Raw genomic sequence first — 15421 nt, forward strand, 5'->3', positions numbered from 1 at the left:
ATTTGGGGAGTGAATCAACAGATAAAAGCTCACACACACACACTCTCTCTTCCACTGGTGTTCTGCTTTTCAAATAAATAAAAATACACCTTCAAAGAGGGAAACAGACACAATTGGTCCCCATAGCACTAGCCCAGGACAATGTCAAATTCAAAGTCCAATGCATATCACTTTTGCATCACTGTGAAACAGAAAAATTAGAAGTTGAACATGGAAGGTTGAGGGCTTTCTATACTTCTTTCTTCCCAGTGACTATAAAGTTTCCAATGAGAAGGATTCTAGCAGCTCTATTATGAGCATGGAGCGCCAGAGAAAATGAGCTTAACTGAGGCCAGAGGAGAGTGTGCCCGGGGCTGAAGCACCTGCTGATGTGATTCACCCCCCAGAGTGAATCGTGGCTGCCACTCCAGGTAGCCAGAGAGTCTACGGGAGTCAGAACCTCCCCGGCTTTATCAGTCAGCAGCCCCACAGCAAACAGATGGGTGGTTAGGATGCTTGGATGAGAGGAGGGCTTACTGACAAAGCCGTGATGTGCCAAGCAAGGGTGGGGAGACCAAGAGGGATGGCACAGTTACCTCGGGTTGGCACAGCAGAGCTGTCAGCGCCGCTAACCCCTCTGAAGGGCAAGGAGGAAATGATTTTCCAACCTGGGAGGAGCAGGTCAGGTGCAGAGAAGTTGGATGGAGCGGACAGCCGAGAAGAGAGACAGAGAAGTAAATCTCACCTCGTCGTGGCCACGTCAGTCTCACGTGTGTGTCTTCTATTCGCTGCCCTAGCCAGAAGGTGGGGGCGGGAGCTTATTTATGCTGTCCACGAGGAGGGTGTTGGGGACAGGAAGACAGTGGGGACATGTGATGGGGCACGTGGAAATACCAGCACCCCTGGGAATCCCATTTCTTAGGGGCTCTTCTAATTCTGGCTTTCTTGGATTTTCCTAAGACGCAAACCCTTTGTGGAGTCTTTTGAAACTTCGTAGTACCTGCCCAGATTTGATGTCTAGGGATCTACCCATGGCAGCTAATCATGCACGAAATAATGAACAATGATAATGATGACAGCCAGAGGCAAAGAGAGGCTGAGAGGGAATCCTGGAATAGTTTGAAAAACAGAGTAACAATACTACTGATTATAAGCTGTAGATGATTACTCAGTGGTGGGCTGCATAGACAGTGGTGCCATAAGATTATACGGTAGCTGAGAAATTCCGATCACTTATTAACTTTGTAGCCATCCTAAGTAGTCATAGTGCATGGCATGACTCATGATGGTGTACACGAATCTGGTGCACTGCCAGTCATATAAAAGGATATACATGGGGCTTTGGCATTGTGGGTAAAGCTGCTGCCTACAGTGCTGTTATCCCATATGGCTGCCGGTTCAAGTCCTGGCTGCTCCACTTCCTATCCAGCTCTTTGCTATGGCCTGGGAAAGCAGTAGAAGATGGCCCAGGTCCTTGGGCTCCTGCACCCATGTGAGAGACCCGGGGGAGGCTCCTGGCTCCTGGCTTCGGATCAGCTCAGCTCCAGCCATTGCGGCCAACTGGGGAGTGAACCAGCGGATGGAATACCTCTGCCTCTCCTTCTCTCTGTGTAACTCTGCCTTTCAAATAAATAAATAAATCTTAAAAATAAAAGCATACACACAAGTGATGTGCACCACACAGCACAGGATAATGCAAAAAAACGACCACTAGTGGGTTATGTATTCACTGTATTATACATTTTATCATTTTTTCAGAATGTACTCCTTTGACTTATAAAAGAAAACAGTTACTATAAGGTAGCGTTAGGCGGCATCAGTTTCATACATGGGTACTTTAAAAAGTTCATGGAAAATAGGTACAAAAGTTGAACTTCATGCACAGATTTTTAAAAATAGTTTCCATTAACTTGGTGAGAACCCCGCGTTCATCTTGTTTTTAACCATGTGTCCTGATTGCATCAAGAGGCCATTGTGAGTGATGGTTCTACACCAACAAGGTTTACATAAGTGCACCTTATGTGGTTCACACAATGAGAAAAAATCACCCAGTGACACAGTTCCCAGGAGCCCTCCTGGTCATTAACTGATGCCCGACTGTATTCTTGAGTTCACAAGGATAAAAGTTAGTTATTCAACAAATGGAGGTGGGGAGACAGCTCTCCCTTACAGAAGAATTCCAATTCTGGTAGAAGGAATAAGGGAAATAGAAATCACCATCAGCACACCATGGTGACCATTGCCACAGGCAAGATCCACCAATCGGTGTTAGGATTAGTGGAGCGGGCGGGCATTGGATGCAGTGGGTGAACTGCCACTTCAGACGTCCGCCTCTCATATGTGAATACGTGGGGTGCAGTCCCAGCTGTGCTCATCATTCCAGCTTCCTGCATGTTCCCTGGGAGGCAGCAGGCAAAGGCTCAGATAGTTGGGTCCCTACCAGCCACTGAGTTACCGGTTCCCGCCTTTGGCCTGGCCCAGTCTTGGTTTTTGTGGGTTTTGGCTTGACCTAACTCTGGCTTTTGCAGGCATTTGAGGAGTGAATCACCAGCTGGGACATCCATTGCTCTCTCTCTCTCTCTCTCTCTCTGAATTCCAAATAAACATTTTTTTTTTAAAAAAAAAAAAGGTGAGAAAAAGTTTGAGGAGAAACAGGATATTTGCATAGTCTCAAAGTAGCTCCCTCAAAATATGTATTAATCACAAGGGAAAAGCAGTGACATTGTAGTGAAAAGAGAAAAACAGCAACATAAAAAGTTGGCAGACACCACCTTCAGCTAGTGGTCAAAATGAACATTCGCAGCGGTCGGCTGCACACAGGCCTCTGGGCGGAAGTGAGCAGTGCTCCTCCGGCGTGCACACGCCCAGGAGTTTAGCTGCTGGGCCATAGCGGGTCACAGGCTGGCTTTATTAAGAAATGCCAAGCTGTCCAAGAGACTGGACAATTTCATGTTTGCAAGTGTCCAGGTGCTCCACATTCTCGCCAACACCTGGTGTGGCCGGTCTTGTTGATTTCAGTCTACTCTAGTGGGTGTGTAGTGGGATCTCCTTGGGCTATCAATCTGCATTTCCCAGAAGCCTAGGTTGCAGAGCGTCTTCTCTCCTGGGTTACTGGCTACTCAGCCATCTTGCACGAGGTGTCTTGATTCTTTTGTCCACTTTTCCTGCCTTCTTTCTTTTTGGTCTTTATTGTTATAGATTTATAGAAGTTTCTCTCTTCCGGATGCAAGGACTTGGTCAGATGTATGAATTGTGATCATTTCCTGTGGCGTCCCATTTTGCTTTTTTGATGGTATCTCTTGATGACCAGTTTTAAGTCCTGAGAAAGTCTAATTTATCAGCATTTTACTTTATGGGTTGGGGATCCTAAGAAGTCTCTGCCACCTTGATGTTGTGGAGAGTTACCTTAGGTTTTCTTCCAGAAATTGTCATTTTAGCTTTCATGTTTTGATCCATTAAAAATAAAATTTTTTAAAAGATTCATTTATTTATTTGAAAGTCAGAGTTACACAGAGAGAGGAGAGGCAGAGAGAGAGAGAGAGAGAGAGAGAGAGAGAGGTCTTCCATCCGATGGTTCACTCCCCAGTTGGCTGCAACAGCCACAGCTGTGCCAGGAGCCAGGAGACTCCTCTGGGTCCCCCACATGGGTGTAGGGGCCTAAAGACTTGGGCCATCTTCTGCTGCTTTCCCAGGCCATAGCAGAGAGCTGGATCGGAAGTGGAGCAGCTGGGACTAGAACTGGCACCCATATGGGATGCCGGCACTTCAGGCCAGGTCGTTAACCTGCTGTGCCACAGCGCCGGCCCCTAAAAATAAAATTTTATGTGTGGTGTAAGACAGACATCCAGGATCATTTCTCTCCAGGTGGATATTCGATTGTTCCACAATCACCCAAGGAAAAGACATTTTTTTCCCTACTGAATTGCACTGGTTCTTCCACTGAACAGCGTGTGGTGTCACACATGCAGTGGTAGTCTCTTTATTCTGTTCCACCCATCTCTCAGTGTCTGCAGACTTGAGACTCTGGATAAACTTTAAAAAAAAAAAAAAACCCACAACTTTAAGAACAATTTTAGATGTACAGAATTTCAAAGACAGCACAGAGAATTCCTATATACCCTGTACTTAATTTTCCTACCATTAACATCTTACATTAGTATGGTATATTTGTCACAATTTATGAACTGCTGATGATATATTACTGTAAAGCAAAATGCAAACCTTATTCAGATTTTCTTTACAAGATTTATTTATTTGAAAGGCAGAGCAAAAAGGGGAGGAGGTAAAGAGAGAGGGGAGAGATAGAGAGAGAAAGAGAGAGAGAGAGAGAGAGAGAGTCTCCTGTCTACTGGCTCACTCCCCAAATGGCCACAACAGCCAGGCTGGGCCAAGCTGAAGCCAGGAGCATGGAACTCCATCCAGGTCTCCTATATGGGTGGCAGGGGTCCAGGTGCTTGGGCCATGTTCCATTGCTTTCCCAGGCCCATTAGCAGGGAGCCGGATTGGAAGTGGAGCAGCCGTGACTCAAACCAGCGCCCATACGGATGTCAAAATGCTGGCCTCGAAGTATTCTTAGTTTTGGTCGAATGCCCTCATTCTGTTCCAGGACTCATCCTGGATATCCCATAACATTGGCTCATTTGTCTCCTGCTGGCCACACTACTTTCTCAGATTTTCCTTGATGTTGAACACCTTGACAATTTCCAGGAGTAGCTGTAGAACGTTCTTGAGTTTGGGTTGGTTTGAAGCTTGTTCTCCTGGTCAGACAGGGCAGACGGGGTTGGGAGAGGAATACCTGGAGGCCAAGTGCCCTTCCCAGCACCTGGGGCCGACTGGTCACTGTGGGCGCTGAGCTCGTCCCCGCTCAGGTGGCAGTCGACGCACTTCTAAGTAGTATGTTCTGGAAGTTTCCACACACCGTGTGCAGTGTGCTGTCTTAACCTCTCTCAGTCTCTTTTTCAGGTTGTGAGAAGAAACTCCAGGATCCATGAGAAAGCCCCAGCACAGTTCCTGATACAAATGAATATATAATTACATTCAGGAATGGTCATGAGTTAAAGGGCCAGCAGGACAAACTGGTAATTAGCCGGTAAAATGCCTTTGGGAGGAACAAGATTACTGTGCCTGTCTACCAGTAAGTATGGAAGGTGTGTGTGCACACGTGTGTGCACATGGAGGTGTGGTAGAAAGACACACACATGCATGTACATACATGTTCCGGTGCTGTTGCCTGCAGGAAAGAACCTGCTAGTGATTAGTGATAGCTCAAAGACAACACGATGGGTGGTTGTGAGGCCATGAAGAAGCGAGAGAAGGAAATGTCCCTTATTTAGCAATGTCTATTAACTTTAATTGAACAGAAGGACAAAAGGGAGGCCTGCAAATGACACTAGCGTGACCCAGATGAAACGTCTGCCCCAGGGCTACGGACAGCCACCTGCCCCACAGCTGGTTGGAACTCTGGCCCTTGGTGGGTAGCGACTGGCACGAGACATCGTGACTATTTTCTTGTGTGACATCTGCCTTGGGACCCACAGTGTGTCAGCAGTGAGGTGACAAGGACATCCTGGGGAGTGGTAATTAACTCCTGGGGTCTCCGGAGAAAGCTACCTGTTCTATAAAAGGGTCTTTTTTTTTTTAAAAAAAAAAAAAGATTTATTTATTTATTTATTTGACAGAGTTACAGACAGTGAGAGGGAGAGACAGAGAGAGAGGTCTTCTGTCTGTTGGTTCACTCCCCACATGGCCGCAACCACGGGAGCTGCACTGATCCGAAGCCAGGAGCCAGGAGCTTCTTCCCGGTCTCCCATGTGAGTGCAGAGGCCCAAGGACTTGGGCCATCTTCTGCTGCTTTCCCAGGCCATAGCAGAGAGCTGGGTTGGAAGAGGAGCAGCCAAGACTAGAACTGGCGCCCATATGGGATGCTGGTGCCGCAGGTGGAAGATTAACCTACTGTGCCACAGCACTGGCCCTGCAATCAAACTTTCTTTACAAGACCTAACCGTGGGCTGGATCTGGTTCCAGAGAGTAGTTTTCTGGCCCATGTTAAAGGAGCACGAGAATCACAACTCAGCCTCTCTCTCTTACACCCCTTAACTAAGACTTTTTGGTCGAGTCTTTTCCTGAACACAGCATCTCACACAGCTCAGCCGTCCCGACCCTGGGGTCCCTCTGCATCACCATGGATTTTCCCCGGAACGGCTACCGGAAGCCCGTTCTGTTGCAAGGGCCGTGTTTTTACAAAACAGAGTCACGATGTTTTCAAATTGGCTGAGAAGTGGTTTGAATTATAGGTCTCAAGTTAGTTGGAAAATCCCCAATAGTCCTCCCCACCATACCCACCCAATCTGGTGAATTTAGCTCACGAGGAAGGAAAAATACGGAAAAACAAGAGCCAGCTACATCTCTCCAATGCACAGGGTTTGTTTACTGCTAACAAAGCGTGTCCCTTCCGCCCTCCAGGGAGCGCCCCGGGGAGGGGACCCCACGTTCCCCTGGAGAGCCGCTTGTGTCTCGCACGAGAGAGCTCCATAATGACTTTTCCTCATCCTCGTTAAGAAATCAAAAGGCTCTGAGAAACAGTCACGGGGAAGCCCACGGCTCACTTGTCTCCCTCTGTCCTTTGGGGAAGCCAGAAAATAACTTCCACGTTTTTGATTCTTCCTCCCGGGGGAATGGCTTTTTGGGCTGTAATGATTCATTCGCTGGGGGGGGGGGGGGGGGGGGGGGGCGAGAGGGGGGAGCAATTTTGCTAAAGGAAACGGACAGTGAAAACCTGCTCCTGTAATCCCAATTCCTTTCCAAGTATGGGATTCTCATCACATTCTGGAACATTCCTTGACCTGGGAAAGACAAGGCAGGCAGATCCAGACATCCCATTGGCCCGCGCCAGCACTTGTCCCAAGAGCCATGTCTCACGGTGCTTGCTGGGACCTCACAGAGCTGGGTGCCCGGAGGAAAGCGACACCAGCCCCCAGTAAGAACTTCCCCAGGTGACAAAAAGGCCAAAGCTGAGCCTCGTCTGTGCACTTCGGCCAGGCGTTCCCCTTCATGTTTTTCTTTTTGGAGGGTCTGATGATTTAGTATCGAGGGAGGGGGGCCTTCACAAAGAAGTAACGGACAGAGAGAAAGTGAGAAGGTTTGTTAAATGAATTCCCAATGACATCATTTGGCCAGCAAAGAATTTCCTAAATAGAACACATCACAATGCCTGGAGAACAGGGCCATCCGAGCACGACCTGGGATTGTTCCAGTCTTTGACATCTGCGTTTCCATCGTGTAGGGATCCTTTTAGGGGGGGACCCTTTTATCGCAAGTTCAAACCACACAGACTGTCGGACGGGGGCCGGTGTCTGGTCAGGGTGTGGACAATAAATGTCTAGAAAAATCAGTCAGAAGGAAAAAGGATGATGAATCACACTTGGAGCTGAGTCAGGGGAGCCTTGGTCGTGAACCACGGTTCAGCTGCCACGGACAGACTGGGAGAAGCCACAGAATACTGCTCCAGCCCAGAGCCTCCCTCCACACCGCTCTTAACCTTCAAGCACTCCCTAGGCTGGGCTTCTCATCGGAGCTTCGGATAATGCCTACACAAAATGTGCAGAGCAGGTGTTTAAAGATACCCTGTGTCCCACGCCGGAGTCCCCGGGTTCGACTGCTCGCTCTGGCTCCTCCCTCTGGCTTCCTGCTAAGACAGACCCCAGAGGGGCTCCTGCCACTCAGATGGAAAGTCTGGATTCAGCTTCCATATCCTGGCTTCAGCTTGGCCCAGCCCCAGCCCCAGCCCTTGCGTGCATCTGGGGAGTGAACCAGGAGATAGGAGCCTTCCCTCTCTGTCTCTCTACATCTCAAATTAAAAACAAAACAAAACCAAAAAACGGTGGTGGTGCATTTCCTGTGAAGCGCTCACTGCGGGCTGCACAGGATTAGATGGGGGAAGGAACCGAAATGTGGGTTTGAAATTCCTCCACCCACTTTCCTTCCTCGTGCGGTGGCCTGGGAAGGATGACCTCATCTGAAAACTGGAGCGGCCGAGGCCCACTTTCCACAGTGCACACAAGAGGCCGTTAGGACACCTCACCCAGTTAACCACCTCCTCTCCCACAGAGCGGTGGTCGGAAGCTGTGCCTAAAAGGAGAACAAGTGGCTGGCGCTGTGGCGAAGTGGGTAAAGCTGCTGCCTGTAGTGCCAGCATCCCATTCGGGCGCCGGTTCGAGTCCCGGCCTCTCTACTTTCGATCCAGCTCTCTGCTATGGCCTGGGAAAGCAGTAGAAGATGGCCTAAGTCCTTGGGCCCCTGCACCCACATGGGAGACCCGGAAGAAACTCCTGACTCCTGGCTTCGGATCAGCACAGCTCCGGCCATTGCAGCCAGTTGGGGAGTGAACCAGCAAATGAAAGATCTCTCTCTCTCTCTCTCTCTCTCTCTCTCTCTGCCTCTCCTTCTCTCTCCATGTAACTCTGACTTTCAAATAAATGAATCTTTAAAAAAAAAAAAAAAAGGAGACCAGGTGGGACCCTCAGAGCCGCAGTCACTCAGCCCATGGTCACCCAGCGGCACACACCTTGGGGGTACAGCCCAGCCTCAGTCTGTACTGTCCTCTCTCCTCCTGTCATCGCTTCCTCCATGTACAGTTGTCCCTACAGCCAGTTGAAATGGAGACGGCGCTGTCGACCTGTGCTCCACAGCTGGGGGCTCCCGCCCAACACCTCTGCTGACAGAGCCCGGGCTGGACTCATGGACAGCAGGTGACCCTCAGCGAGAATCCAGGGCAGCCCCAGCCACAAGGAGCTCTCTCCCTTAGGGCCGAATGACCCCACAGCGATTTACTGAATTTATTTTAAAAAGATACCCATGAAATTAGGTCTTCCCAGGTTCCTTCCGGGAGCTCTCTATCATACATTTCAGCTGAGAGTGGAAGAGGCAGCCCGGAAGAAAGAACAGTTTGTGCAAAGGCCCTAGGGCATGACAAGAAAGGTCCCCAGAATAGCTGCAGGTAGTCAGCCTCCTGACTGCACTTTGGCCCAATGTCCTGATGCTGTGGTTATACCTGTGGCACCGCCCAGAGCACCTGCTAGGACCCTTTCCACCTCTCCCTCCCCCCAGGGCCCCGTAGAGTTGGGCCCACAGGCAGGTCTGCACAATCCCACATGGAGGTGCCTGCCAAACAGGTCCCCTGATCTGCTGACCCCAGAATGATGCCAGCTTTGGTGCACTTTGCCTGCCTCACCTGCACCTACAGCCAGATGTGGTAAGGGTCTCACCTGGACCCCTGAAACCTGTTGCCAGCTCCTACGCCATCTGAGCTTGGCCACTCCCCAGGCATGGCCAGCCCACTGCAAGGGCCCAGCATGCCTTGCAGCAGCACCTGCCACAGTACCACTTTTCTGGATACCCTTCAAGAGGGTGACCATTGTAGCCATCGCCCAGGAGTTTCACGCTGAGACCTGGCCAAGCTATAGACTTCATGTAGCACACACATGGAAGCAGACTAAGAGAATCCAGTCTCACTCCCAAAACACCAAGAACGCACACAGTGTTCTGCAGGGGGCCGGTCAAGGAGACAAGGAGAACCTCATCCCACCTGCTGGTGTTGCACTGGCCCTGTGCATCAGAACGTACCCAGCCCAGGTCTGCAACCTCACGGGAAATCTTGACAGCTCCACCGCTATGCTCCTAGAGGCAGAAAAGCCACAAACTCACCCCTTAAAAAAAAGCCAAGGAAAATCTTTTTAAAAGATGGGTTGCCTGAAGATTCTGGTCAGTTGGGTTTGATGCAGCACCAGTCATCCTGGTGGCCAGAGCCGTGGGTATTTAGCCCTTTAATCCTATGGCTTTAATACAATTGGATGCTAATCCATCCTGGCCATGCCTCCTCCACCTTGCCAAGAGGAAGAGGAGTGGGGAGAGACAGAGAATGAGTATTTTGAGCCACCAGGTCCAGCAGCAGCAGAGCAAGGCAACGCCAGGGCCCCAGAAGGTGGGATCCCACCATGAGACACATGGCATCCAGCACGAGGTCTTATGGACCCGGTTCCATTTCTGGATGCCCCCAGCCATCAGGTTGGAACAGAGAAAAATTTCCAACACAGCCTCAAAGACACCTGCCCTCTGAGTGCTCCCACAGTAGGGGCAGCAGGGACTTGAGTCTGTCTCAAGTTTCCTAGTGGCCACGAGCTTTCTATGTAATTTCTCGCTCCAGTCCTCACCACCGCTACGGCTCACACACTGAGGTCTGTGGGAGGAAGGGAATCACAGAGCAGCAGGGCTCAAGACCTGGAAGCAGACCGTTATTCCTCCTTAAAAAACACTCGCGGGGGGGGGGGGGCAGCGCTGTGGCATAGCGGATAAAGCCACCGCCTGCGGTGCCGGCATCCCATATGGACGCCGGTTCGAGTCCCGGCTGCTCCACTTCCGATCTAGCTCTCTGCTGTGGCCTGGGAAAGCAGTAGAAGATGACCCAAGTCCTTGGGCCCCTGCACCCATGCAGGAGACCCGGAAGAAGCTCCTAGCTCCTCGCTTTGGATTGGCACAGCTCCAGCCGTTGCAGCCATTTCAGAAGTGAACCAGCAGATGGAAGACCTCTCTCTCTCTCTCTCTCTCTGCCTCTCCTCTCTCTTTGTAACTCTGACTTTCAAATGAGTAAATAAATCTTTAAAAAAAAAAAAAAACCACTCGCAGGCCCTGCCACGTACACGCTCTGGCCAGCCCCCACCTCGGGACAGAACAGTTCCAGCAGGACGAGACGAGAGCAGACACAGACAGACAGTCCTAGGCAGGAAGCCCCAGCGCCTCCCCACGCAGAGGATCTTCAAGAGGGTCCACTGGGAAAACGCTGACCGTAAAAGCCAGCGGCCACAGCAGACACTGCTGCAGTGAGCAGTTCTAGAAACTTCTGAGCCTTACACCGTCCAAAAGTCATCTGGGTTTTGCCTGGACAGGCTGGAAATCTCCATCAGATGTCCACGCTCTAAAGTGAAAGATATCCTTAGATCTCTCTCCTTACGTCTGTCACTCCGTCCCTGGCGAACGCTGAAGACGACGCAAGAGAAGCGACAGTGCATTTTTAATTTTTTTTTTAAACACAGGCCAGCTGGGTTTTCTTCCCCAGTAAATGCACAGTGCACTCACAGGCCCAAACCCTCCTCAGTCCCCAGCTCTGGGTGGTGGCTTCGAAGGGCAGCTCAGAAGTTTCGGTGACAATCCCAGAATCAGGCAGTGCAGGCACATTGCTGGGCACAAAACACATGGGTTGCTGAAATAAACTACAACAAAGCTCTGGCTCCTGGCCTTTTCATCCATCAGCCTGGGTCACTCTCACTGTCCCCATCCTCACTGTTTTTTCTAACAGATGTTAGCAGCCAGGCAGCATTGTAGCAAAGATAAAAGCAGTCAAGGCACACCCCCCATCCCCTACCCTCACTCCCACCCCCACCCCCAGCCCAGGGGAGGACTCTACAATGTAGCTTCCAAAGCCCTGGCTGATGAGCTGCCAATCTACGATTTCAGCCCCACCCCCAGCCACATGGCCCCTCCCCTTTACCTGGCCACAGCCACAGCAACCGATTCTCTGCTTTCCTGGTCTGTCCCCGGCCTCTGCCATTTGTTCCTGCTTCACCTTGGCCTCCACTGCTCACGATGCCGAAGGGGATAAACTGCTTGAGGATGGGCCAGGTTCCCTGCCTTTGGGCATCTCAGCTAGCCACTCGTGTTCTTAGGGCTTGAGACAGGTGCCCCAAATGGGCTATGCACTGCTAAAGAGCTTCCATTTAGAAAGCTGTTTGGCAAGTTTGGAGAAAGCCTGGTTTTGGTTCCCAGCCATCAGGACACAGGATAGCCAGGGGGCATGCGGAAGACGCTTCTGTGTGGGGACCACCTCTGGGGCTGGGTCCTAACCCTTTAGACCCATGGCAGACAGCACCTCACCCAGAAGACTGCAGCCAGCTCGGCCTGGCCCTTCCAGACAAAGCTAAACTGGCTTAGCCTGCTGAGGGCAAGCAGGGAAAGTAGGTCAGAGGCACAGCCAGTTCTTCCCTGGTGACAAGCTAACCGTGTGGTGCACAGCCCATCCCAGACCCAGCCTGGGTGGCTCAGGCCAGGGGATCGGGTAAGAGGGAAACCCAAAGAACCCCCTGGGAGATGGTTCTTTTTAAAACAACAGAAACTGCAGACAACCAACTCTGTAGATGAACCCTCACTGACATTCCCCTGTTGCTTAAGACAGATCGAAAAGTCTCCTTCCCACAAACAGGTGGGGTGGTGGGATGCCCTGCATCCCGGCCGCAGGTGCGTCCCAGGACAGTCTGCATGCACACGGTTGGAGGGGCAGCCTCTCCCCTGGACAGCCCTGTGGTGACCTGCAGTAACAGGTCACTCGCTGGGGGCAAGGCTGGACACTAGCCAGCTGTGCCAGGGCTGACGGGGCTTAAAGCAGAGCCTGGGAGGAGGCCCCTGGGTTCCCCTCCTGCACCTGGGCTGCAGGTGGAACGGCCTCCCATTTAGCCTCCCTGGCTCCAGAGTTGGAGGCACCACCAAGAAACTTGGAGGGAATTCCTCTGAGGTCCTGGGGATCGAACCCACATCTAGGAGTTGGGGACTGGAATCAGGCTATCTTAAGAGGGCCCGGCACACACCTGGAGGCTGACCCTGGGCTGCTTCCCAGGGGTTCAGGACCCCTGAGTTCAACCTCTAATTTTTTTTTAAGATTTAGTTATTTTACTTGAAAGTCACAGTTACACAGAGAGAGGAGAGGCAGAGAGAGGTCTTCTATCTGCTGGTTCACTCCCCAGATGGCTGCAATGGCCAGGAGCTTCTTCCAGGTCTCCCACACGGGTGCAGGGGCCCAAGGACTTGGGCCATCTTCCACTGCTTTCCCAGGCCATAGCAGAGAGCTGGATCAGAAGTGGAGCTGCCAGGTCTTGAACCGGCACCCATATGGGATGCTGGCACTGCAGGCAGCGGCTTTACCTGCTACACCACAGCACCGCCTCCTCTGCCCCCCACAATGGTCTTAACAGGTACTCCTGGAGCAGCTGCAAATGAGGGCTGGTCTAGGGACCCAGGGAAGCCCAGGCACAGGCTGATGGATGTTTTCTCTCTCTCTTTCATTTCTGTAACAAATGTCTCAGAAGGCTTTGCCAGTCAGCCTTTCAGAAACATTCAAATCTAAACTCTATGACTTTGGGATGCTCACTTGTCTCTTCCATGAAATAATCTCTTTTGGTAAGTTCCCCTTCCTGCCTCATTCCTTCTTCCTCTCAGTCTTTGCCCAAAAATTCACTTAGCAGATGATAAACGCGATGGGAGCTCCATCTCAACAAGAGAGATGAGGATTTGCTGGCCAAGAGACGGCAGTCTAGGAGATCCTGTGTTCAAATCAGGATCCTGGGGTCTAGCTGAGTGGCCTTGGGCAGGCTGCTAACCCTCTGTCTACCTCAGTTTCTCACCTTCCCTGGGCAGCAATGAGATGTGAGGACCCAACACCTGTCACGGACCTGGAAGGGACACCCTGGGCACAAGCTCAGGTGCAATCCAGGTACAATATTCCAAGGGTGTGCTTAAGAGACGCTAAATTGAAATTGCTCCACACTGTGCAGGTCAGTTAGCTTCATTTCTAAATTCCCACTGGCCACCAGCTCCCAGGGGACCTGCAAAGCAAGGCCTTTTCAATGGCATCTCACGGAGTGGCTGCAGCCTACAGAGCTGGTGTTTTCCTGAAGAGCTGGTGATAAACAATTCTGCGAACTGAATCACACTTTACATGTGCGGATGGCTCAGGGCCCACTAATTGGCCCTCCCTAATGAGCCTTCCAGGATGCAAAGCTCCCGCCAATTACTCCTCTCCACAGAGTATCACACACCTGGTTTCCAGGAGCCCCTTGCTGCCTGCAATCTTGATTTTAACACTGAAATTCTGGGAAAATGGGGGAGAGGGTTTTTTTTTTTATTTTAAATAAAAATTTGACACGGTTAGCCAAATTTAACAAAATCAAAAGTGAAAGGCAGTTACAATAAATTGACTATGCATGAGTCCTATCTGCTATTCAAAGCACTTCTTAATACACCAGCATTATCTCCAAGAATGTTCCCTTACCTGAGCGACTTAACTAAGCAATTCAGTATATTTCACGGTGTCATATTCTTATCTTCAGCTAAGTAGACTCATGCAGTTTTCAATCCTAAGAGGATGCTAAATTACCAAGTCCACGAAATAACTATCAGATTCTTCAGCACAGAACAAAATAATTAATCATTCCAAGGCCACACACATGTACACATAAACACTCGGATGCTAAAATCTGAAACAGAAATTAATTTTTGCAAACCTGTCTGAAAGAAAAGTAAGCCAACAAATAAATGAAACCAAAGAATCTGTTTGGCTTGAACAGAAATATAAATTTTTTTTCTTATTGTTTTCTCAGGTGGAAGCAATACATGTTCATTGCAATTCATTCACTCTTTAAGTATGAAGAACTAAAGGGTCGTGGATTATCGTCATTAGGCAGAATCAGCTGCTCTCTCTCAGAAACATTGAGTCTTTCCTCTTTCTCCTAGGACTATTTCCACTCTTCTTTACCTACACCTTCACGAATCACTCATTTGAGATGCTGTGCCCCTGATCATGGTTTCAATTGTTTATTCTGCCTGGCTCCACAGTAGAATCAAGTTCACGTCTTTGTGAGAATGACCCCGTGCTGACTGCCTCTGAGCAGAGCTCTGTCTGCGGCCCTAAGCTTGCAAACATTCCGAGGTTGTGAAAGCTTGTATTAACAAGAACAAGAACCACAACACAGCCTTCCTTAGCCTTGATCACAAGTGACATCTTCATAATGTGTGCATAAGTGTGTGTGCACAGAACAGCACATCACTTGGCAACAAGATAAGATGAATATTATGGTAAGACCAAGACTGCAAGGGCAGCAAGAAGCCGTTAGTATCAGTGATGGAGAATTGTACAAAGCATAAACATTCCTCTAATTGCTACCTCTTTATCTTGGTTGCAGGAAAAGCAAACGCAATGGATTTTCTCTCTTCTGAAGGCACGGGTTGCTGTCTGGTACGTTCCCAAGTGCCCGTGTGATCTCCTATATGGCCACAGGGAGAGGATAAGAGTGTGACTTGCATTTCGACAAAGAAGAAGGAACAGAGTTCAAGCCTCACAGCCTCATAGAGGATTACAGTACTGAACAATGGAGTGGTTTTACACAAAAGCAAGCGGCATGCAAAATGGCCCGTGGATCTATAGCCACAGGTCTGGGTTTGGAAAACCCCATAGACCAGAGGCCGAGTCAAGTTTCTCCCAAGCACCTGCCCCTGCCCCTGCTGTTGGGGGACTTCTAAGAGGCAGGACAAACAGAACGGAGTCTGGCTGGGCTCCCAAGGAAGCAGGGGCTGTTCCTCTGTCCACCAACTCACACAACACTTCCGGGCCTCACACGCCCCC

General features: G+C 50.2%; 1 protein-coding gene across 8 annotated transcripts in view; it reads right to left on the reverse strand.

Moving 5' to 3' along the window:
• Positions 1-15421, reverse strand: part of NPAS2 (neuronal PAS domain protein 2) — a 182735-nt gene that overhangs the window by 104088 nt on the left and 63226 nt on the right. The window contains exon 2 of one of the 8 annotated variants that reach the window (XM_070068723.1): positions 4775-4989. The exons of 6 other annotated variants lie outside the window; for them this stretch is intronic. The gene's annotated coding sequence lies outside the window, so the exon portion shown is untranslated. Of the gene's footprint in view, positions 1-4774; positions 4990-15421 lie in introns of those variants that run through there. One more of the 8 variants, XM_070068720.1, reaches the window with a different exon arrangement.

This window comes from Oryctolagus cuniculus, chromosome 2 (genome assembly GCF_964237555.1).
Source record: "Oryctolagus cuniculus chromosome 2, mOryCun1.1, whole genome shotgun sequence".
Lineage (NCBI taxonomy): Eukaryota > Metazoa > Chordata > Mammalia > Lagomorpha > Leporidae > Oryctolagus > Oryctolagus cuniculus.